Here is a 26,578-nt window from a genome sequence, read left to right as displayed (position 1 = left end):
ATGATCAGAGGTATAACTCTCAGTCTGCTGCTGTTCCTTCACCATTCAATCACATGCAGAGTACAGAGGCATTACAAGGCTACAGTACTTAACTGTAATAGAGAAAAGTCAGGTCACTAATCCACGTCTGCTGTCTGGTAGGGCTCTGCATTTATCACTTTGTCTGGATTTATGCTTTAAATGTCAATTATTGCAGAGTGAATAAACTGTACATAACGGTGTATGTACTGTATTTGCCCTAATGGAAGGCATTCCTAATCTATACAAATAAAGGGAAGCATAAAAGAAAATCCTTTACTTTAATTTTCTTATTTACCTTCCTTGTTTCCTCACTTTAGGTACCTCTACCTATAGATATTACCAGCCTCAAAACCATGGATGTTAAATAACGTAGATCATATGGCCTTGTACCAGGCCTATTCTGCCTCTTTTTGTTTGCATATATAAAAAAAGATTTTTATGCTATAAAGTTACTTAGAACCCAAACATTATGTATATATATATATATATATATATATATATATATATATATATATATACACACATATATATATATATATATATATATATATATATATATATATATATATATAATGTTTGGGGGTTCTAAGTAACTTTATAGCATAAAAATCTTTATATATATATATATATATATATATATATATATATATATATATATATATATTTATCAGAGACCCTAGAGAATAAAATGGTAGAATTTTTTTTTTATGTCACGCGTACGCCTATATTCAAACAGCAGTTTTTTAAACACTATTTTTTTGGGGGGGAAAATACACTGTAATAATGAATTTGAATGCAAAAAAACACAATATATACCCCCATTTAATATATAAGATATGATGTTACGCCAAGTAAACAGATACCTAACATGTCACGCTTTAAAATTGTGCACAAACTACGATACTAAACAATCTCCATAGGTGATGTTTTACATTTTTTTACATGTTACCAGTTTAGAGTGAAAGAGGTCTAGCACTAGAATTATTGCTCTCCCTATAACGTTTGTGGCAATACCTCCTAGTATGATGCGAACATCATTTATATGTGTGCGCAACCTATGTACGCAATTGCCTCTGTTCCCTGAGCACGGGGGCACTTTACTTTTTTTTTTATTATTATTATTATGTTAACATTTTTTTTTTACACTATCCCTTTCATTTTTCTTATTTGACAAGTCCTCTATATGGAAACTTCTGGGTCTTTAAGACCCCGGATCTCTTCTCCACCCCTAATAGCATGAGATTATAGAAAAGTATTGATCTCATGCTTTCCAGAAAAAAAGGCAGTTTTTACAGCTGCCCTAAAAGCGAAAGTGATGAAAATGCTCATCGCGATCTGGTCTGCAAACATCTTTATTGTAAGCTGGCGCAACTGTCCGATTGGTTGCTGGGCTCCCCGCCGGGACCTGAGAGCCTGAAGAGACACCAGAGGGTGACGGGAGGTGGTGGGGATCTTCCAGCTTGTTCCACATGTTCTTCTGTCTATATTGAGAGAAGGATCCTGGAAGCATGCACAGATCCTATACTGCTGTGCTCCGCACTAACTACTGTTGTAAGTAATGCTGTATCAATTGCAGTACTAATGATATGCTATACACAGCCTATTCTGAAGAAAAGGAAGTGTTAGAATTCAGGCTTGGGTCATAGCATTGTAATCAGGACAGATGTGTCTGTATCTAGTAATATATTTTATAGTTTTCTGATGGGTCAAAGTTTTTGAAAAATATATTTGCTTTTATAATTCTTACAGTGTTTTGGGCTTGCTAAGCACATTTACAGTATATCTGGGTTCCTGGTGTCATATAATATTCTATTGTAACATCCTTTATTTCACAGTCATTTGGGGGTACATCAGTACGGCATCACAAGGCTAAATATCTCAGGGTATGGCAGAGAGAGTAATGCAGTACAGCTTCATGTATGACCTAAACTGCATTGGTGTGCTTTATGTGGTTGTATCTTGCTCTGCAGTGGTAGACTGTACTGTTTTGTTTACCCAATGGTTGTTACTGTGATCCACACCCCCGCTGTTCAGGGGTGTGTGGCACTCCCGTCGCGCTCAATGGTTTTGTTCAGGACCTGGAGCAGCGTCGGGGGTAGGATATAATAAGGACACACACAACATAGCGTAGCTTAATGACAACAGACTCAGGTATACGTTTTTAGAATAAGTATTTTTATTTTATATGGAATGTTGCCTTATATTCAGTATGAAAACATACAACATGTAGCCGGCTGGCTACAAGAATGGATATGTCTGTGTCCTGTCAGTTATATGATATGTTTGTTGTTAAATGAAAATGTTATCTTTATTTTCAATAAAAAAGGATCTGATTAAAAACAAATCTCAGGGTATCCTACTCGTGGTCAAATAAGTTGGTGATATGTTGACTTTTAACTACATGTCTATGAATTTTTTATGGATTAACAATCTGTATTGCAATAAGTGAATTACTGTAACTCATCAAAAGTATTTGTGGTTCTTCGCAAATAAGAAGGTTACTCTAAGGCCCCTTTCACACGGACGGCAGTTTTGCCGCAGTTAAAAGCATGTACATTTTCTGTGAAATTCAAGGCTCCGGGTACTGCGATTAGCTGCATTTGTACATTGCGATTACGTGCGGTTACATGCGGCCACGTTTAGCTGCGGTAGTCATTTCCATAGCAACTTTTTTTTTTTTTTTTATATGATATGCTTCCTGTTCTTTTTTTTTTTTTCTCACGCTGCTATCCGCAGTTGACACAAAAGACTGCGATTAGCTGCGGTTAAGTGCATATAGCTGCGCTAAATCGCACCTGGACACATTCAATTCTATTTTTTCTATTCGCACCAAACCGCATGCAACGAAATCGCAGCTAAACGTTGTGTGTGAATGGGGCCATAGGAAAGCATTGTGTGCTTTTAGCTGCGGTCGAAAACTAGCAAATCCTCAGCTAAAAGCACCATTCTATCCGTCCGTGTAAAAGGGGCCTTACAATACCTCTAGGCTTGACACCTTTTGAAGAACTGTAAATACCTTCTAAAGTTTTAATCGATCTTGTTTCAATATTATTTAATAGTTATTATTACATTCTCAATTAATTAACATTGAGCTTCTCACCCCTGACTGTATGATATTGTATTTACTTTATGCACTACTTATGTACTATTCAATAAAATATTTTGACAAGGAAAAGTATGTGTGGTTCTTTATGGTCATACATTAGTGTTAAAAATAATACTAATGTGCAAAACATACAGATTATTTGGTTAATTTACCATATCAAATCTATTTCTAAATAAACTAAAACATTGAAACATTATGTTGCAACATGACAAGCACAATGTTTAATCAATTATTAATTATGTGTAATTGATGGAACAAGAAAACAACATTTTAATCAATTATTGATATTGTGTAAATGCTGGTACATGGCAACATTTTTTTATTAATTATTAATTTTGGACAAATATTTCCATGCTGAAATATGCTTCTCGTGTTTATGCATGACTTCTTATTTTATAGAACATGGCAAGTAAACACACCAATTCTGTAAGATAAGAAGTCAAGCATAAATAAGGGAAGAATACTTCAACAATGCCAATTACATTACTCATCATCAAGGTTTGTCATGGCATTTAAACCAGTGTACCCTTGCTTACACACCCAGCTGTATTTGTTCCTGTGACCTCTGCGTTTCTACCACCTGTTTTCATTATGCTTTTGAGTCAGTTTGTATTTGTTTATTTTTTTCTGTGTTATAGGTCTACCATCTCTCCTCTTCTGTGCTAGTTATAGAGTAATCGCTAAGATTACTGCACAGATTCCTAGGACAGTGTGTCACTTCCTGTGTATCCTTGCCTACGACCCTGCCTTTGTGCTTGTTTATCCTGAGATCATGTTACTGTGTTCGAGCCTAGCCCATCTAATCCTGTTTCTCCTTCCTGCCGTGTACATCTTTGTCCTGTGTACCATTATTGCCTTATTTCTTCTTGTCCTAAAATGGACAGTTGTTGGATTATTTTTCAGTCTGCTGATTCTCTATCTCATTAGGGCCTCTGATTCTGCTTCCTTTTCTATCTTTATCTAGTCCTGCTACCATACCAACTCCATGGCTTGTTCACCAGCCTTCTTGAGCTGCACTGTGTAACATTGACCAATGCAGTCCAAATGCAAAGACAAGGCAGAAAGTCTTGCTTTGTATAGTGCATATGCGTTACGATAAAATAATGCAGGCATACATTTTATTGCAGTGCAGCGCAATACAACTTGCAACACCATGTCACAATGTACTGTTATGCAAATAGTTATATTTGCTTCATTTAAACAAGGTTAAAAAGGCAAGCCAAGCAATGGAGATTTACTAAAACTGATGCACATGGAATCTGCAAGAGCAGTTGCTCCAGAACTTAGTAAATGAGCCGAAACGCTGCTGTCTTTCATCATCCAATCATGCGCAAGCAAAGATGCTGGGCCAGATTCAGGAATAATTACGGTGGCGTAACGTATCCCCTTTACGTTACCTAGCCACAAGTTTACGGCGTAAGTGCTTGATTCACAAAGCACTTGCCTGTAAACTTGCGGTGGCGTAGCGTAAAGCCGTCCGGCGCAAGCCCGCCTAATTCAAATGGGGTGTGTACCATTTAAATTAGGCGCGTTCCGCGCCGAATGTTTTGCGCATGCTTCGGTTGGAAATTTCCCGCCGCGCTTTGCGTGAAATTACGGCGCCCCGACGTGTTTTTTGAACGGCGACGTGCGTAACATACTTTCGTATTCCCGGACGTCTTACGCAAAAAAATAAAAATGTAAAATTCGACGCCGGAATGACGGCCATACTTTAACATGGATGGTGTAATTTTACACCATCTAAATAGCACTCTTAACTTTACGACGCGAAAAACCGACGTAAGAGAATGCGACGAACGCGCGTACCTTCGTGGATCGCTGTAAACAGCTAATTTGCATACCCGACGCTGGAAAACGACGCAAACTCCACCCAGTGGCCGCCGGAAAATTACACCTACGATCCGAAGGCGTACGAAGCCGTACGCCTGTCGGATCTTTGCCAAAAGCCATCGTATCTTGCTTTGAGGATTCCAAATCAAGATACGACGCGGCAAATTTGAAAATACGCCGGCGTATTACTGCTGTGAATCTGGCACGCTGTTTTTAAAAAAAATTCCATGCACGTGATTGGGTATACTCTGCAAAAATTAAGATTTACTTTACTTACTAAGCTCTGGAGCAACTGCAGTCTATTTGCCTTTAGTAAATCAACCCCATTGTGTGCATGCTGGTGTGAACGAGCCCTCATGCCCTGTACACACGATCGGAATTTCTGATGGGATAAAATCCGATGGAATTTTTTTTCATCGGAATTCCGTTCAAGCTGTCTTGCATACACACTGTCAGACCAAATTCCGACCATCCAAAACGCGGTGACGTAAAAGACAACGACGAGCCGAGAAAAATTAAGTTCAATGCTTCCGAGCATGCGTCGACTTGATTCTGAGCATGCGTAGTTCCACACAGACGATTAAAATTTCCATTGGAAAAAAATAAAACATGTTCTATTTCTAAACTCCGACGAAAAAAGTCAGATGGGGCCCACACACGGTCGGAATATCCGATGAAAAAATTCCGGCTGACTTTTTTCATCGGAAATTCTGATCATGTGTACAAGGCATCAGTCTATACTTGCTTAGCTTCTCTGGTTCTGCTTCCATTTCCTGTCTTGTGTACCTGACTAGAGTTGGGCAGAACAGAACACCTGGTTTGGTTCACGCAGGAACTCTCGAACATCGCAAAAGTTCAGACCCAAACTCCGAACCCTATTAAAGTCTATGGGACCCAAACTTGAAAAATCAAAAGTGCCCATTTTGAAGGCTTATATGCAAGTTATTGGCCATAAAAAGAGTGCGGGGACCCGGGTACTGCCCTGAGGGACATGTATCAATGCAAGAATGCTTTAAAGAAAATTTTTAAAGTGATTTTAACTACTTAAGAACCGCACACCACATAAATACTGTGGCAGGACAGCCCTATTGCGTGAAACGACATACCCTTACGCCATTTCGTGCACAAGACACTGTGGGCGCACTGCGCAGTGGGGAACCCGATGTGTGGGTCCATCAGACACCCGCGATCGCTACTCAGATAGGCAGTATGGGGATCTGCATACATGTAAACAAAGCAGATCTCTGTTCTGACAGGGGAGTACTGAGAGATTGTCTGTTCCTAGTGATCAGGAACAGCAATCTCTCTGTACTCCCAGTCAGTCCACTCCCCCCACAGTTAGAAAGCACCTCCCTAGGACACACTTAACCCCTTAGTCGCCCCTAGTGTTAACTTCTTCCCTGCCAGTGTCATTTATACAGTAATCAGTGCATATTTTTAGCTCTGATCACTCTAATAATGTCACTGGTCCCCAAAAGTGTCAAAAGTGTCCGATCTGTCACAATGTGGCAGTCCCGCTAAAAATCCCTAATCACCGCCATTACTAGTAAAAAAAAAATTATAATACAAATACCAAAAATCTATCTCCTATTTTGTAGATGCTATAACTTTTGGACAAACCAATCAATATATGTTTATTTTTACCAAAAATATATAGAAAAATACATATTGGCCTAAACTGAATACATTTTTAAGAATTTTTTGTTTATAGCACCCCCTGCGTCCCCTGGTTAACAATTTGGAAGCCGATTCCAACCCTTGTAATCGGAAAGCCTATCAGAGCCGCTGGCTCTGATAGACACTTCCAAAGCCAACCAGCTGCCGTTATTAAAATGGCTGGTGCTCACCAGGGGGCCAGCCATCTGAATAGTGGGCAGTGGCGACAATACATAGATTCATGCAATGCATGAATCTATGTATTGTTTTTCAGTGGCGGTGAAGGAGCGAGAGTGGGCGGCGCTCCTGCGCCCTCTATGGATGCACCGCCACTGAAACACGTATCCTGTGTTTCTTTGAGACCCTTCTAGCTAGCTTCTGTACCTGTCTGTTCTATTACTATGCTCTAAATTTCATTTACATAGGCTCATCAAATACTTTGAAATAATACAACTTAGAGAGACTATAAAAACATAATGGTTTAATCTTGTAAAATATGTCAACATGGGCCCAGTGTATAATAATTTGGGAAAAAAATAACTTTATATTGCTGGTTTCAATCAATCATTTTCTACCTCTAATACACACAAATTCTAGTAAAGAGGCTTTGGGTGTAACCATTTCTAATGCTATAGTGTCACACTGATGCAAATAAGAAAGGTTGGGACTTTATATGAAGCATGCAGTGGTAAAGTTGAGTGTCACACTGGCTTGAACTGACATCGTGCAATCAAATTAATTATTAGACATAATGAGTGGAATTTACTAAAACTGGAGAAGACAGAATCTGAAGTACATAGTAACCAATCAGTTTTTAGCCTCAACTTGTTCAGTTAACCTCCCTGGCGGTATGATTCTGTCTGAAAAAACATGCTGAAAGCGGTACAATTATTTGCAAGGAAATTTGGTGTTTTATACTGTAGGCCTGTGATTTTTAGGAATAACTCACTTAAATCTGACCAAACAAGAATCTAATAGGCATCCCGGGTATGACATTTTTTTAAAAACAAAATTTTAAATTATAATATAATAAATAATTATAAATAATTATAACAAGTAATAATATAATTAAAATAAAAATTATTCAATAATGTAATCAACTCAAAATCACTGAAATTTGCTCAGTTGCAGAATTGTTGCTGTCATTATTTTTTTTTTTTATGACGAATTTCCCCACAAATCGCTATCGCACAATTTTGAAAGTGATTATTATTATTATTATCGCTGTTTTCTAGCTGATCTAAAATCATTTTTGACATAAAAAGACACTTTTGGTTGCTATGGACAATCTACAGTTTGCAGGCAGAAAAAAAGGTTTTTATTATATAAAATGACATGCATGACACTGGGCAGACCACTAGGGACAAGGTGTGTGTGTTTTTTTTACATACAGTACTGTAATCTATAAGATTACAGTATACTGTATGTATAGTGTTTGTTTACTTTTTTTAATTTGGCGCCGATCTCCGCTCCCGTGCGTCGTAACTTCGCAGGGAACGGAGATCGGCGGCACAGGAGGACGCTGTGTGAATCGAGCGAGGTCCCGCTCGCTCACACAGCGCGGTGACATCGCTGGATCCAGGACAAGGTAAGCCAGCGCACGCTGCAGGCTCTGCATATCTACCCCGAGCCTGACTCGGGGTTACCGATTTTGGTAGAAAAAATCAACCCCGAGTCACGCTCGGGGATACCGCCAGGGGGGTTAAAGGATCACTAAAGGAAATTTTTTTTTTTTAGCTAAATAGCTTCCTTTACCTTACTGCAAAATATAGCAAAAAATAAAAACCGCAGAGGTGATCAAATACCACCAAAAGAAAGCTCTATTTGTGGGGGAAAAAGGACGCCAATTTTGTTTGGGAGCCACGTCGCACGACCGCGCAATTGTCTGTTAAAGCGACGCAGTGCCAAATCGCAAAACCTGGCCTGGGCATTTAGCTGCCTAAAGGTCCGGGGCTTAAGTGGTTAAGCTCTGAAAATAAAAGCTGGTTGCCATGCACAGCTGCTCTGCATTCTGTTTTCTCCAGTCTTTTAAATGCTCCTTGTTGTATTTCTTTCTCTTTGTATATAAATCCCCTCCACAAACAACATAGATTGGAGAATATTAAACCAGATTGCAACATACCAATACAAATTTAGACTGTCACACACTTTTCAAAGCCTTACTTGCTTAAGAAAATCAAGAATTTGAAGTATATTTTTCTGCCATTATGTGATACGTGAAATCACTTCTATTACAACCATACACAAATATGAATCCGGCAATTCTGTCCATTGAAGTACTGTAATGGGGCTTTCCCATTCTGTAGCATATGAAAGTTTACAAATTACAAGTGCATTTTAAACTATTAGGCTGCATTCACATTGTAACGCCGCGTACGCGGCGTATTTTGCCGCGATTAGTTTACTTTTTTTTTTTTACAAATAATTAACATTGATGTCTATGCCCGAACGCCAATGCCGCCTGAAAAAAAGGGTTCGGAACTTGTTTTCAGGCGGCAGGCGTACAGCGTTTCGGCGTTCGGCGTGAGATGTGAACCATCTCATAGACATCAGTGCAAATTCGCCCCTCCAGCGTATCGAGCGTCACGCTTCAGGCGTTTTGTCGCCTAGGTGTGAATGCAGCCTTAGGCCCCGTACACACGACCGAACAAGTCCGCTGAAACTGGTCCACTGACCAGTTTCAGCGGACATGTTCGGTCGTCTGTACGTCCGACCAGACAATTTTCTGGCGGATCGGACAGGTTTCCAGCGGACAAATGTTTCTTAGCATGCTAAGAAACATGTCCGCTGGAAGCCTGTCCGTCGGACCTGTTCGGTCGTCTGTACAGACTCACCGGACAAGTCCGATCGGCTGCCATCCCTCGCATGCGTCTAAGTGATTCGACGCATGCGTGGAAGCATTGAACTTCCAGGGCCGCGCACGTCGGCCGCTAGCAGGGGTTAAATGTGCCCGCTAGCGGGGGTTAAAAGCACCCGCTAGCGGTCGAAAAGCGCCTCAAAAATGGTAAAGTGCCCCTAAAATTAACGCCACGCGCTGTCAGTGTGAAAGGGCTCAAAAGGATTACTATAGAATACTGATATTTTTTTTTTAGCTTTATACAAAATACACTGAAGTGAGTGATGGCAGTTGTGTTGGCCGCATAAATCAAGTAGACTAGACATCACCTAGTAAAGCCCAACAAAAAAAAGTTTGGGATTAAAAACAAATATAGTGAACCAAAATAAAAATGAACAAAAAGGACAAATAAAAGTTTTTGACATGAATTTTAATGTTTAATTTAATGTAATAGGATACATTTTGTGTAAGTTATGTTCTGCAAAATGCATACAGTATGTTAATGCAAAACTTTAATAAATGCATTAACCACTTAAGACCCGGACCATTATGCAGGTTAAGGACCTCGCCCCTTTTTGCGATTCGGCACTGCGTCGCTTTAATTGACAATTGCGCGGTGGTGCAACGTGGCTCCCGAACAAAATTGGTGTCCTTTTTTCCCCACAAAAAGAGCTTTCTTTTGGTGGTATTTGATCACCTCTGCGGTTTTTTTTTGCGCTATAAACAAAAATAGAGCGACAAATTTTCCTCAGTTTAGGCCGATACATATTCTTCTACCTATTTTTGGTAAAAAAATAGCAATAAGCGTTTATCGATTGGTTTGCGCAAAATTTATAGCGTTTACAAAATAGGGGATAGTTTTATGGCATTTATATTAATAACTTTTTTTTACTAGTAATGGCGGCAATTCTGTGACTGTGACATTATGGCGGACATGTCGGACACTTTTCAGATTTTTGGGACCATTGTCATTTTCACAGCGAAAAGAGCTATAAGAATGCACTGATTACTGTGAAAATGACAATGGCAGTGAAGGGGTTAACCACTAGGGGGCGCTAAGGGGTTAAGTGTGCTCTAAGGGAGTGATTCTTACTGTAGAGGGGCGTGGCTGTAGGTGTGACGGCACTGATTGTCGTTCCCTATAACAGGGAACAGACGTACTGTGACGATCAGTGACACTGCCACAGAGAAGAACGGGGAAGGTGTGTTTAGACTCACCTCTCCCCTTTCTTCAGCTCCTGTGACCTGATCGCTGGACACCCGTGTCGAACGGGTCTGCGGAACCCGTGGGCGCGGTCACGGAGCTTCGGACACACGGCTGGGCTCTTACAGAGGACGTATATATACGTCTATGTGCCCAGCCGTGCCATTCTGCCGACGTATATCGCCGTTAGGTTAAGGTACAATTATAAATACTGAAATACTGACAGAAATAAAAACGAAAACTTATGTTAGTTTATATGTGAACAAATCCAAATTTTTTGCCAAAATATAAAAACTGTAAATTGGTTTGTAAATATTCATCGCAATATCTTGTTTTTAAAATTCATAAATAACCGTGAGTTTTGTTTAGTTTGGTTTTTGGGAAACTGAGAAACCAACATAGCTGTATCTATGACAGCATGGGGTCCACAGTAAGTGGAAATGCATGAAATAGCTTCTAAGCTTTTCTTTTTTCTTTTTTTTTTACTGAGATCTTATCATAATACTAGTAGTCACACATGTCTATAATTTTCAGTGCTGATGAACTGTTACATATCATTTAGTTATAGAGATGTATGATTTTGGAAGTAACACAATATGAAAGCACAGTTTCACTTGCACTACATTAAATAAAGATATGACTTGTGGGCCTAGTGCTTTTACAATCTATATGAGGACATAAGGCTTTCAAATAAAACAACAACTAATGTCATTGCTTTATGCTGAATTAAAGTGATACAATGCGTTAAAAAAAAAATAACAAACATGTAATACTTAGGCCCCGTACACACGACCAGTTTCCTCGGCAGAATTCAGCTTCCGACCGAGTTTCTGGCTGAATTCTGCCGAGGAAACTGATCGTGTGTACACTTTCGGCCGAGGAAGCCGACGAGGAGCTCGACGAGGAAATAGAGAACATGTTCTCTATTTCCTCGTTGTTCTATGGGAGCTCTCGTCCCGCCGAGCTCCTCGGCGGCTTCAGGGCTGAACTGGCCGAGGAACTCGATGTGTTTGGCACGTCGAGTTCCTCGGCCGTGTGTACGAGGCCATACAGTTATAGTTCGTTTTGCACAGAGTGGCCCCGATCGTCCTCTTCTGGGGCCCCCCGCAATAGATAACCCCCTCTGGGAAGCTCTCTCCCAAGGGGGTTACCTTGCGGGTGCTCTTCCGTGTCATACCCTCGGCGTACATAGCCGCTGAGTGTATGACTCAGCCCCGCCCCCCAGCGGCCGCATCATTGGATTTGATTGATAGCAGCAGAAGCCAATGGCTGCACTGCTATCAATCTATCCAATCAAGAGTCGAGAAGCCGTGGGGAGAACGACGCGGGATCACGCCCATGGAAGTTCGGGGTAAGTAAAGTGGGGGCTCAGGGGGGCCGGACTGTGCAGGGTGTTTTTTCACCTTAATGCATAGGAAGGATTAAGGTGAAAAAGCACAAGGCTTTACAACCCCTTTAGATTTAAACATGCAGCTATGGTAGTTGCCCAGAAAGTTAACAAACTTTACAACTTGGAAGATGGTGTTGATGTTAATTATATTACAATTATATCATAATAATCAAGCCCATGAGACACATATATATATATATATATCTTCTGTTTTTTTAACATTTTAGAATTACACATTACCTGGTGCAAAAGTTATAACATTAGTGAGTATGCAGGAGTTTCCACAACAGGGTGGGGAGAACGAGGTAAAATTAGGGTTATGCTCTCCACCAACTTTTTATTGTTCTCTGTCCTAGAGATTTTTCCTCACTTACTGTCAGAAAAGCAGTGAACAGAGGTAAACAGGCAGAAATAAAAAGGTGAAAAGTTCTGTCAAGTGTGTATTGCAGTCTGTGTCCCCATTGTGGAAATTGTATCCTGCTTCCTGCCCTGGTGATTGATGTCAGATAGAACGGAAAGTAATGGGAAATTTGCTCAATGGAAGATCTGCTAGCACAGACAGCAATGAAAATGTAAAAAGTAAAAAGAAAAAAAAATAGTAAAGAAGGTAAGGGTTCAAAGCTCTAACAAGCGTTTATTGCTGTCCCCACTGAGAACAGGAAGTTAGGTGAAAACTTCTCCAAGGGGACACAGATAGCATTTGAAAATTGTCAGATGCTCTAACCCTTTTCCATGTGTAGCACAGGTCTACTACCAAAGTTATCATTTAAGAAATGTATTGTTCTTTACAAAGGGTTTGGCTCCCTCTAGTGGCCATTAAACTTTATCAGGATATTTCCTTCTGGTTAAGAAAAACAGTTATGCATTGTGGGATATTTAGGACAATGAGGAAGTACCCATGTTGTTAAATCAGGCTGGGAACTACAAACCCACAATGCCAAGCTACAAACCCACAAATCCAAGTCACAGCACAGCCGGCTGGGTAAGCAGATAAACGGACAGGCGTGGCCTGCTTTCTTTCTCTCTGGATGCCGTTCAACAACCAGCAAGAGGCCTTTGTGTGCCCAGGGCTGGGAGAGCCTGCGGCCTATAGCAGAGAGCGGATCACCTGCCCCAGAAGGCTCCTTGTGAGCAGCCCTGCTGATCAAGCAGGAGAACCAACCAGTGCTTCAGAGTTTTTGAAGCCACCTGCCTTCCAGCACACCGGGAGGAACAGCACAGCATGGAGGTGCCATATACACAGATGGAGCCCACAGCCAGCTGGGATGCAGAGTGGTGGGAAGGCATTTGCCTATCCATGTAGTGATTTCCTGCTATCCAGACTGCTGCTGAGACCTGTAGTTCCATGGCTGTGAATCTATTGCACCTGAGTATTCTATAGCTGGATCCTGGGGTTTTATGTTTTCTTTTCCCCCATGCTGCAAGGTCAGTACTGTACTGTTCACTTACAGAAGGAATTACAAGTGGGGAAAGTTTGCAGCTAAGTGATCAATCCCACCATATTCTACAGTTACTGTTTCCCTTTCTATTTTGGATTACAAATACGTGCGCCACCTCACACTGCAGTACAATTAGGCTAGCTGAAGACAAGAAAACTGGAACTGGAGGAACTTTCAATACTTTATTCTTTCACAGGGCTTTACTGCTATACAATTGTGTATCACTCTGAACTGCACTCTAGGGGGAGACATTTAGCAACATACAGTTGGAACTTGTACTTTTATTACTTTGTTCACTGTTGTGTATTCTGCAAGCAGTGTTCTGAGGCCTCAGTGGGGAGGTGCTTCAATACATGTATTAAAGTATTGAGGATCTATTCCACTGTGCACCTGTTCACATATACCCTTATCTGGTTGCTATTGGATACAGCGGGGTGACATTATTGCTTTGAACAAATATCTCTGCCAATCAATACTTGTGTTATTCATCTGTTATTCACACCATTTCTTTATGTTATTCTTCACCATTTTTCATCATAGTAAACTTTTACAAGTTGTTCATTGATATCTTGTGTGAGTCTCTATTTACTGCCATAACTCGGTAAATATACTATATGCTCCTTCATTATTACTGCCACAACTCGGCAAATATAATATATGCTCTTTCATTATTGTGTCACTTTCTGTTGCTGGGTTCTACACTAACATTGTTAAGCAGGTGTGCCAGAGGGGTTGAGACAGTTCTTGGGGTTGAGCGGCAGAGTGCAGAACCAAACAAAATTTAAGCGGCTCCTACGAGGGTAGTACTACACATTCTATCCAGCATAAAAAAAAACATTTGGGCTGGTGTTGGCTTTTAAAAACAGAATATATTTATTTATTTTTTTGTCATTATTTCCAAGGGTTTACAGTATGTTGGTAGAGGCTTTGTTGGTTTCCTTTGGTCCACCGTAACCTATCAGGAATTACTTTTTGTATACATTTAGGTTGCATCTGTGCTTTAACCCCCTTGGCTACAGGAGGATAAATGTTGATCTTTAGAGGTCCACTCATCCTATTTTTTTCATCTCTATTGGAAGTTTTGGCATGTAAAAACTTTGAGCCATATAAACTGGTGCAGTGTGGAAGGTGTCCTTAATAAACAAACAGATGTCCCGGACCTATCATCTACGGCAAATATTAGCATCACATTGAAGCACAGATATTAGGGTTCACAAACACTTCAGGCTAGGTTCACACTGCTGCGAATTCAAAATCGCGGTAAAACCGCGATTTTACCGCGATTTCGCGGCTGCGATTTTGCCGCGATTTCGGACGCGATTTAAGAGACATCTGTGCAGGGTTCAATGTAAATCGCGGCCCGAAATCGCAAAAAGTAGTACAGGAATTACTTTTTGAAATCGGTGCAGAGCCGCAGATGCGGCGTCGCACCGATTAGGACAGTGCCATTGCCGACAATTGCCGCCGATTTGAGATGCGATTTGACATGTGAAATCGCATCTCAAATCGTACTCAGTGTGAACCTGGGCTCAACTTGTTATTTAGGATTTGTACATTTTTCGTGCATGTGTCACTTTTCAACATACAGTAGGTGTACTGTACTGTATTTGGTGCATGATAAGTACACATACCATACAGTGGGTATAGAAAATAATCACCCCCCCCCCCCCCTTTAAAATAATCACAAGTTATTGCTTTGCAGCCTGAAATGAGGACAGATACCGTTTTTGTTTTATCCAGCTGTATTTACTCAGTGCAACTTATAACATCCAAGTGAAAGATATAACACAAACATGTCAGAAAAAAAATAGAATCACTGATTTGGAAAAAAGGATCACCCCCTAGTATTTTGTTTAACCACGTTTTGCTTTGTTTACAGCCTTTAGTCTGTTGGGATATGTCTCTACTAACTTTGCACATCTGCTCAAATTCAGTTGAATTTGATGGTGACCAATTGTGGATTGCAGACTTCAAGTCATGCCACAGATTTTCAATGAGGTTTAAGTCTGGGCTCTGACTAGGCCATGCAAGGACATTCACCTTTTTCTCCTTCAACCACCATGTGGTCGTTTTTACTGTGTGCTTTGGGTCATTGTCATGTTGGACGGACGGTAACCCTTTCCATTGACAACTTTCTGGCAGGAGGCAGCAGATTTTCCTCAAGAATTTGATGGTATTTTGCCACATCAATTTTCCTTCTATCCTGACAGTCCCTGCTTCAGAGAAACACCCCATAACAAGATATTACTTTACTGTAGGAATGGTGTTTTTTGGATGGTGAGCTGTATTGGATTTTTGCCAGACATTGTTTGGTGTTGATGTCAAATAATTCAATTTATTCTCATCTGACCATAACGCCTTTTTTCATGTGGCCTCAGAATCTTCAAGGTGCATTTTGGCAAAGCTCTGTCATGACTCAATGATGCCTTTCATAAGGAGTGGCTTTTTTCTTGCAACCCTCCCATACAAGCCATATTTGTGGAAAATTTGTGATATTGCTGTCACATAGATACAATGACCACTCTTTGTCATAAATTCCTGCAACTGCTTCAGTGTTGCTGTAGGCCTCTTGGTAGCCTACAGTAGGTGTTTGTGATATTGTGCTTTTAGCACGACAGCGTCGCGCTGATACTCGGCGACAGGGTGCCGAGATCTCACCGACATCTCACACTCACTGGAATAGTGACAGCACATCCCAGCAAGCGCGTCATAGAAGCGACGGGAGATCCGACTTGGATTCCCGCCAATTCTACACGTGTGCGGCGTTTGTTATGAATCCTGAGGGGGAAGTCCCCGCCGGATTTTAAATAAAAATCCGGCATGGGTCCCCCCCTCAGGAGCATACCGGGCCCTTAGGTCTGTTATGGGTTGTAAGGAGAGCCCCCCTACGCCGAAAAAAACGGCGTAGGGGGTCCCCCTACAATCCATACCAGACCCGTATCCAAAGCACGCTACCCGGCCAGCCAGGAAGGGAGTGGGGACGAGCGAGCGCCCCCCCCCCCTCCTGAGCCGTACCAGGCTGCATGCCCTCAACATGGGGGGGTTGGGTGCTCTGGGGCAGGGGGGCGCACTGCGGCCCCCCCACCTCAGAGCACCCTGTCCCCATGTTGATGAGGACAGGGCCCCTTCCCGACAACCCTGGCCGTTGGTTGTCGGGGTATGCGGGCGGGAGGCTTATCGGAATCTGGGAGCCCCCTTTAATAAGGGGGCCCCCAGATACCGGCCCCCCCACCCTAAGTGAATGAGTATGGGGTACATCGTACCCCTACCCATTCACCTGCAAGAAAAGTGGTAAAAACACAAATAAACCACACAGTGTATTAAAATATTTTATTTTTATGCTCCGGAGGCCGCCCCCTGTCTTCTTTATTAGCTCTTTTACCAGGGGGGGCTTCTTCTTTGACGTCTTCGGGTGGGTGGGGGCCGCCGTCTGGTTCTCTTCCACCGCCGGGGGGGGGGTGGCTTTTAAAAAAGCCCCCACCCCCCCGGCGGGTTTCCTCCGGCGTCTTCGGCGGGGCTCTTCTTCTTCCGCTATCCCGACGGGTCTTCTCCGCTATCCGGGGGGTCTCGCCGCTCTCCGCTGTTGACTCGTCGCACCCCGGTTCTTCGTCTCGCAGTCCGGTCCCTTCTTCCGTGCTGTACGTCTTCTTCCGTGCTGTGAGTTCTTCTTCCGCGCTGTGACGTCATGTTCTTCACTTCTCTTCTTCTCCCGATGTTGACACGCCGGTCCTCCTCGCTGAAATGACGGATGCGCGCCTTGCATCGGACCTATATAGGCCTCACAGTCCCATCATGCTCTGTACCTACCCATGTGATACCTACCACGTGGGTAGGTATCACATGGGTAGGTACAGAGCATGATGGGACTGTGAGGCCTATATAGGTCCGATGCAAGGCGCGCATCCGTCATTGCAGCGAGGAGGACCGGCGAGTCAACATCGGGAGAAGAAGAGAAGTGAAGAACATGACGTCACAGCGCGGAAGAAGACGTACAGCACGGAAGAAGGGACCGGACTGCGAGACGAAGAACCGGGGTGCGACGAGTCAACAGCGGAGAGCGGCGAGACCCCCCGGATAGCGGAGAAGACCCGTCGGGATAGCGGAAGAAGAAGAGCCCCGCCGAAGACGCCGGAGGAAACCCGCCGGGGGGGTGGGGGCTTTTTTAAAAGCCACCCCCCCCCGGCGGTGGAAGAGAACCAGACGGCGGCCCCCACCCACCCGAAGACGTCAAAGAAGAAGCCCCCCCTGGTAAAAGAGCTAATAAAGAAGACAGGGGGCGGCCTCCGGAGCAGAAAAATAAAATATTTTAATACACTGTGTGGTTTATTTGTGTTTTTACCACTTTTCTTGCAGGTGAATGGGTAGGGGTACGATGTACCCCATACTCATTCACTTAGGGTGGGGGGGCCGGTATCTGGGGGCCCCCTTATTAAAGGGGGCTCCCAGATTCCGATAAGCCTCCCGCCCGCATACCCCGACAACCAACGGCCAGGGTTGTCGGGAAGGGGCCCTGTCCTCATCAACATGGGGACAGGGTGCTCTGAGGTGGGGGGGCCGCAGTGCGCCCCCCTGCCCCAGAGCACCCAACCCCCCCATGTTGAGGGCATGCAGCCTGGTACGGCTCAGGGGGGGGGGGCGCTCGCTCGTCCCCACTCCCTTCCTGGCTGGCCGGGTAGCGTGCTTTGGATACGGGTCTGGTATGGATTGTAGGGGGACCCCCTACGCCGTTTTTTTCGGCGTAGGGGGGCTCTCCTTACAACCCATAACAGACCTAAGGGCCCGGTATGCTCCTGAGGGGGGGACCCATGCCGGATTTTTATTTAAAATCCGGCGGGGACTTCCCCCTCAGGATTCATAACAAACGCCGCACACGTGTAGAATTGGCGGGAATCCAAGTCGGATCTCCCGTCGCTTCTATGACGGCTCTGTCTCCATCGCGGCAAGCCAGCTCGGCGCTGGCTCCCGCGATGGGGCTCGTAGGTGCTCAATCTCGCCGAGAAAGAGAGCGAGATTGACACAAAATCGGGTTCACCTACTGTATCTGACCAGTTTCTTCCTGGCTCATTTATCTAGTTTGGAGCAATATCTTTATCCAGGGAGGGTCTGGGTTGTACCAAATACCTTCCATTTCCTAATAATAGACTTCACTGTGCTTCTAGGTATTAATAACACTTTTGAATTTTTTGTATCCATCTCTCCTGACTTGTGCATGTCCACAACTGTATCCCAGAGATCTTTTGACCGTGCCTTGTCACCCATAGTTGACTATTTACTTTAGTTGCACTACAATGGACTGAAATGCTCCAGGAAAGCTCTTTTCATGCTGAGCTAATCAAAATGGCCATAGCTGGTCACAGTTGAAAGTCAAATGGCTTTGTGTGCCCTTGAGAAGGTGATTAGCTAGACTGGACTGTGTTTACAAGTAATTTTTAAAATGGGGGTGATCCCTTTTTCCAACTCAAACATTGTTTTTTTCTGACATGTTGGTGTTATATCTTTCACTTGGATGTTATAAGTTGCACTGAGCAAATACAGCTGAGTAAAACAAAAAATGTGTCTGTCTTCATTTCAGGCAGCAAAGCAACAAAATGTGATTATTTTAAAAGGTGGGTGATTCTTTTCTATACCCACTGTATTCGATATGCAAATATACAGTATGTTGAAAACCTAATAAAACCTAATAATTTATAGGGCTCGTCTGTTCAAAAAACAAAGTACTTCAGGAGTGGTCAGATTCACTCTGAAGTAAGAGCCAGACTAAAGCCTGGTACACACAGCAAGTTCCCAAAGAGGAGCTTGGGAGGAGCTCACTGTACTAACTATGCATCATTAGTACATTGGTCTCCCCACTGAGCTATAGTGTTCTGACATGGGGACTTCTGCCCTCCAGAACACACTAGTCAGCGCTCACAGCCATTGGCAGCCAGTGCTGATTGAATGCCTGTCTGACAGAGGAAAAGGAGGGGGACCAACAGATCGCCACAGACGTGCGAGTGGGTACCTGTCAAAACCAGGTACCCACCCCTCCCCCAAAGAGTGCCAAATGTGGCGGGAGGGGGGGCAAACAAGCGGAACTTCACCTTTTGGGTGAAGCTCCGCCTTAACTACATGCCTATTCTAGGCCAGTGATTTAGAATTATTTGAGACCAAACACATGCAGGCAACTTTTATTTGCAGAATGAAGTCAGCAACAGTAATCTACACATTTCTCCCAGTAGAGGTTTATTTTAAGCTTAATGCACTTAAAAAGCAAGTGTCTAATTTATTTTTGTTTGATTTTTCAGTTAACACATGAAAATGTCAACTGGTATGCACTTTGTTATTTTAATCATAAATCTGCCTATATAAAATCTGGTTTGTAAATCTGAAAAAGACCATTCCTAAAATGTACCCATTTATTGGTATCTTAGAGATTATCGCTCGTCAGCAAAATAGATAAAAAGTGGCATTAACACATCATAAATTCTATTGCACTGACAGTAAATGAATCATTTGAGACCTCTTATAATGAGTATGACATTCATCATTCATATTTGTCAGACTGCGCCAGCTGAGAAACAATAAAGGTGCAAACATATTTTGCTGGTCTGTAATGATTCAGACAGAGAAACAGAACATGCTGGTTTATAGATTCAAATTAGTTATTGGCAAAATACGATCAAAATAGCTCTTTCTGTACGGTAAACAAACTAACCTCACACAGGAAGTAAGCTGTGGGGACCAAAAACGACATACAATTACAAGGAGATGGGAAAGTCACAACATGTTCTTCACACTGTAAAAAAAATATATATATATATATTTTCGTTTTTTTTATTGTTAACGCAATGTTTTATGCTAAACTTGGACTAAAAATTGTTCAAGAGCAGCTGCTTAGGAGCAAGGCAATAATGGCACTAAAATACACGAGAGAAAAAATAAAAAGCTTTCCCCTTGTTAACATTTTGTAGTTGACCTTGCCTTCTACACGTAGACTGGTAGAGTCAGACATAGGAAACGGCCCACACACCATCCACACAAATCTTTCATCCACACCAGCAGTTCTTCTGCAAAATACATCTAAATCTATAAAGAAAGGAACTCATTTGAGTAAGCAAGAAAATGTGTACAATGTTTCACAGTATGATCAAGATAATCAAAAACAACTTTACAGAAGAGTTTCATATAAACAAGGGTTTGCGTACAACTCATAAATATTGCCTTTGGCAAGTAAGCACATTTAAAGAACTCAAGCTCAATTAAACGGAGTGATAAAGATCAAAAGTAAGACTGAAACAAGCAAGATTGTGCTTGCCCGATAATGCACAATCATGTGCAAAGGGAAAAAAAAGGATTTTACTAGCAGGTGATTGGTTGAATGAAGTAAACACAGCGTCTTTCCATTTACCAAGATCAGTGAAAAATTAACTTTGCTAAATGAAAATGTATTATTCCTTTAATAAATCAACCACAAAGGATATAACTGATTGCGATGAACACATCTCCCAACTGGCCAAGTAACATCTGCCATTGTCTAGGGCAGAAAGAGCATTTAAAATCAGAATTTAATTTTTGTCTTTTTTTTTTTTATATTTTGGGGGAAATTCAACAGCTGATTCAAAGAGGGGATTCAGGGTTACTAAATTTTTTTGGCGGCTCCAGTAATATGTTTGCACCTCATCAGAATCTGCATTAGAATAATGACAAAATTTCAGAGCTTGCATTAAGTGGTGGGCTGTTCCATCTGTTCTTAAGGCAGCATCATTTCAAATTAAAGCCTTGCACTTACTACAGCCAATGAGGGGTGCAAGGTTTATTAAACTATATTTTAGTGTTGGGTCACTTCGTGGAACAGGTATTTAAAAATTAGATCTTAAAAATTAACCACTCTGAGCCTAATTTATGGAGAATAGTTACATATAATCCTTATTGAATATTATTCTGTTGACTCAAGAACGATTTCTATTTACCTTTTTGTATAGCTTTTACTAGGTTCTCTGAATGTGACTCTTAGAACAAGAAATCAAAATTGAGAACATCGTTTTAGGTCTGATAGTAGCCCTATAAACTGCCTGAACTCATGATAGCATGCACTGCCTGACAACTACTAAATAAGCATAACAGTATAAAACACAAAATTATGTAGTTGTTTAAAGTTTACTTTAAAAAAATTAGCAAAGGATATTATTTACCTTCAGTGTAATGTGTCTCTTGTGCTGCTTTGGCCTGGTTTAGCAGAAATCTTCCCCCTCTCATGACCCTCCCCATCCCTGCTGTTGTAATCTTCCGGAGCAATGGGAGTTAATAGAACTGAGGGAGCTGAGACAGGCACTCATCAGGAGTGCCCAAGTATTCCCATCCTTTCCACCCAGTACCACCATTCACAGAAGCCGTACTATAGCTTCTATAAATAAAAAGTGATCTATGAATGGAGGACAGGCAGATGATTGAAGAGCTGACATAGTCAGGCACTCTTGATAAGTGCCTGTCACAGCTCCCTTTCAGTTTTAGTAACCCCCCGAAGCACCAAAAGATTATGGTGGTGAGGATTATGGCAGTGGTCGCGGGCATTGGAGGAGGAAGATTTCTGCTAAACCAGTACACAGCAGCACAAGTATAAAGCTAATCACAGGTTTTAGAAATCAATTGAACTTGTCACATAAGATTACTTTTTTCAATGCCAACTAAAGCCAAAATCGTATATTTTCTTTTATATTGGAGTGAGTAAGGGTGCATGCCTGTGTCAGCTTTTTATTACTGTTTGTAGTCCTATTGGAAAGATTTGTCCTTCCCTTCCTGTTGAGACACAAAAAACTCCCCAATATTTAGTAAAGCCAGAAGGAGTTGGAACACTTGGAAATGTTTTTATTGCTCTGACATCAGTGCCTTCCACCCACATTTCAAATATTGGGCCCCACTGGGACTGAAAAGGAAGTAGAAAAATAGGGTCACAGACTGAAATAGAAACCAGACAGAAATTTCAACTTTTAACCATATTATATAAAACTAAATGGAAAATGTATTTGGAGCTTTAGAACTGGCATTCCTGAATTGCTTCATAATAAAGCAGGAGAGCTACACAAACCTTGTGCAAGACTTATCCCAAAGAAATCAATATTAACCACCAAAAAATCAACCTATTACCTCTTGCAGCCAGGTGTCTCTGCTGCCACCCACAGATGTGAAAGCTATCAGCCCCTTCTGGCACAGAACACATTAGGCAATATACAAATAAAGCCAGGATTGGAAAAAAATCTGCCACCTTAAGGAGTGTCCTCTTAAGGGGTACCTACTGATGCCTACACTTTATTTTCTCACTCACACACTGTTTTGCTATTCATTTTCCCTAATCTCACTGATTTTGTTGCATGGCCTTACAGTGTTATATTTTGTAGGGGAAGTGGCAAATATACTATTTGTAAAAAGAACCACGCATTTAGAGAAAAAAGCATAGAAGTGGATAGAAAAACAAAACTTGCAACTCATGGTTATGTTTTTATGTTGAGTCCATGCTACAGCAAATCTGCCACTTCAAAAAGGTACAGGTATATGTTGTTCTCGCAGTAGTGACTTAAGAAAAGGTTAAACAATTTTCCTACTGAAACTGTGTGGGTTGTGAAAGAACATTTTTAATGAAGAAAAAATTTCCCCCTAGAAGCTACTTTATTATCACCAAAGCCATCGAGTTTCAGTCTGAGCTATTTGTATGTATTTATAAAGGCTGTGATAAGATAAACTAGCACAAAAGCAAAGACCCAATCCTAATCTCAGTGTTTTACTTAAAAAACAATCAAGTACTATTTAGGTTCTGTGACAAACACCGGTTTTACAGCAAGCAAAGTACCGTGCTTAATAAAACAGAAATCATATTACATAAACATATTCGATGCATTTAAGCAACTTAAGGTAACACGTCAGGTAATGTATGCTCATTAAAAAAAAAATGTGTTTTTTTCTTGACGCGTGTGTGTACTAGAAATTCTGATTTTTGATTTACATTTATTTTATAGCAAACTGGGAAGCTCACTAAAATAAAGCACTTTAGTAAATTGATTTTAATTTCAGTACTGTATGAATTCTTTACTTTTTGACTGTGGCTAAACATACTTTTATTTCATGCATTTTTGAAAAATAAACAGCTGTAATTGTTTTCAAGCTTAACGCCCACAGTAATGAAACCACAGTAAGGGAATTATCACTTAGTTCCATACAAACTTCTTAAGATATACTGCTGTATCGTGTTTCCATTAAACAATTCAGTAAAGGGAAATGTCAGAATGGCACAAATTAGTTACAATTTGTACTAGTTCTAATTAGTGATGCTTGTGACGATGCATAACCAAAGAAATTGTTTTTTTTACTTTATTTGTAACATGTTACCTTCAATTATTCATAATTACTAATCTGTTTTTAGTAGAGCACGGTTTCTCTGTGCTTTTACCAAGCACTTAGCTGTCTATATTTAAAAAACATTTTATCCTTTGTGCTTCTCAGAGCTGGGAATGTTATCATAGCTTTAACACTGCCCACACATCGGTTGGGTGACTCAAAATGAAAAACACTAATCAGACCAACAAACTGTTAAATATGTTGTAGCTTATTATAACTGCACTGAAACCAAGTTTTCCTTACAGCGACATTCAAAATATGAAAAAAAAAAAAAAAAAACTTACTGTAAATACAGTAATTAGTAACACAAAGAACATAAAACAGGTACGATAAAAAAAACAGTCTTCATTATGTTTTCTATTTATTCAACAAAGATGCAATTTTTGAGCAGTAAAATCTCCAATCCAACCTTAAGAGACTGTGTAAAGATGAACTTATATAGGAAATCTACATAAATATACTGCGCGCTTGGGAACATATGAATGCTTCACATGAAATAGTATAAACATACATCAACTCAAACATAATTATATGTAAAAAAAAAATAAAAATACCAAAAACATAACACTGTGAAGCACCTAAAAAGCTATAGGATTACGTATTGCCGTATCACCCTGCAAAAAAAAAAAAAACATAATGGGAATATGTGCTGAAAAAGTTATGGAAACTGCCACTGCTGACCTTATTCTGTAAATGGTACAATGCTAGTTGCCTGGCCTGTTCTTACAGAATATATGTATATAGATAGATAGATAGATAGATAGATAGATAGATAGATAGATAGATAGATAGATAGATAGATAGATATAAAAGCAAAAAAAGGCAGTAAAGGGAGTAGGTTTTGTTAAAGCTGCAACATTTTAGTTCTCTCGTCATGACAGGTTAAGGGAAAAGTCACGTTTCCCTTATGCTAAATTGATGGAACACAATTCCCATAAGTTAGCATAGAATTTCCTTTATTAGTAGATCTCCTGTATTGAAATGTTTTACTATAATTATAAGATGCAATATAAAATCATTATTACTACTACTAATAATAGTAATAATTAATAATATTATTAGTAGTAGAAATATCAAAACTTTGAATAAAAAAATGATGACATCTCGTGTTTTTTCTTTATGCATGTTCTAGAAACTTGGGAGTATTTAAGTTTGTTTGTATAGTAAGAATGCTTACTAATTATGTTACTCAACTTACTGTGCTACTTTTGTAATGCGAATGCAAGCTACACAATTTATAATAGAAAAATCAAACCACAAACTTGGGATATTAATGTATTCTCTCACCAGCACAGTTAAAGTTCGTTAAGATGGTGTAAAATGAAAGAGGTTTGGTCATGGGGCCTGCTGCATTTCACCTCACCAGCCATCTCATCACAGAAAAACAACATATTTTAATCTTCATGCTGCCTTTGACACTCAATGACACCTACAAGCTGTGGTGTAATATTAATACTGAAACCAAACATCAAGCTGATACTATGTTTTAACAAACCTTACTATATAGAAAACATGTACAGAATCTAGAAAAGCAGGAGAAAAGGAGCAACAGTATTTAGTGATCGTGTTGACTTTTTTTTTAACACTAATATGCATCGCAGATGGCAGAGTCAGATTACAAGCCTAAAGCACAAACCATTAATCTTGCTATAACAATTATTCACTACAACTATTTTTAAAGAAAGGATTCATGTATATGTGTGTGTTTGTGAGCTGTAGTCTGGGATTTTTTTTTTTTTTTACACACAAGCAGCACTTTTAATAATTTACATGGTGCGCTTTTCGTAACACTATATGGTCTATCCTATAGCAAATTGCATTATTCATAATTACATAAATTGTATAACAATTCAGGGAAATTTGCCATTTTATATTCTAGTATGCAAAAATAAGCAAATATATTTCCAGTTTGGATATATATTGGGCTGCTGTATACAGGTTCAACCTGCACCCTTTCTTATGAGCTTTCAGTCATTATGCAAGCTGGTCTAACTGGCCCAAATGTACGCATATTGTCCTTGTATTAGGGACATGAAATTGTAATACATGACTGAAGCAGCTTTTACAAAGCATTACATAATTTGTTCATGCTACATTCATATACACCACAAAGCTTATTTACTAAAGGAGTAGAGCAGGTAAATGCTCACCAAGCTTAGTAAATAAGGCAAAATTGTGTTCAGTCAATCATATGCAAGGATGTGCTAGCAAAAATCAGTTTGCTCTTTATTTTACCTTGTACAGGATTGGGTATTAAAATTAACTGCCGTGGGTTATGATCAAATATTAATAATACATTCAATATTTACTGGCAGAAATATGAACGTCCAGTCCAGTAGGCCTCAAAATTGAGGTGAACGATTGTAAATGGAAGCCTTTCAGAACAGAAAAAAACACACCTTAGCTCATGTTTGCCAAGTATCCAAGACATTAACAATTGAATTAGCTATCTATAACTTTTACGAACCTTGTGTTAAATCAGAAACAATTATGTTTTTCGCAACCAAACAAGAGATGTTTAAGGAGACAATCCCACCATAGGAATATTTCTGCAGATAGCTAAACTGACCACCTTCTGAGCCCTTGGTGGAAACGAAAGACCAGGCCTGATGTGTACTCAGAATGATTTGAACAATGGTATCAAAGTAGCTGAGAGTGGTGTTTTGAGCTCTCGGTATGGGGACTTTTTGTTCAAGAAAACTTTGGCAGAGAAACCCATTGTGAATAG

The 26,578-nt window shown here is 40.7% G+C and overlaps 1 long non-coding RNA gene across 1 annotated transcript in view; it reads right to left on the bottom strand.

Annotated features, from left to right (window-relative positions):
* LOC120937683 overlaps window positions 1-26,578 on the bottom strand; it is a 296,867-nt gene that overhangs the window by 2,089 nt on the left and 268,200 nt on the right. The window contains exon 5 of the long non-coding RNA XR_005748743.1: window positions 20,177-20,257. This is a non-coding gene — a long non-coding RNA (uncharacterized LOC120937683). The remainder of the gene's footprint in view (window positions 1-20,176; window positions 20,258-26,578) is intronic.

Source organism: Rana temporaria, chromosome 4, assembly GCF_905171775.1.
Source record: "Rana temporaria chromosome 4, aRanTem1.1, whole genome shotgun sequence".
Lineage (NCBI taxonomy): Eukaryota > Metazoa > Chordata > Amphibia > Anura > Ranidae > Rana > Rana temporaria.
The sequence above is the reverse complement of the archived record's forward strand: the minus strand, read 5'-3'. Positions and strand labels throughout refer to the sequence as shown.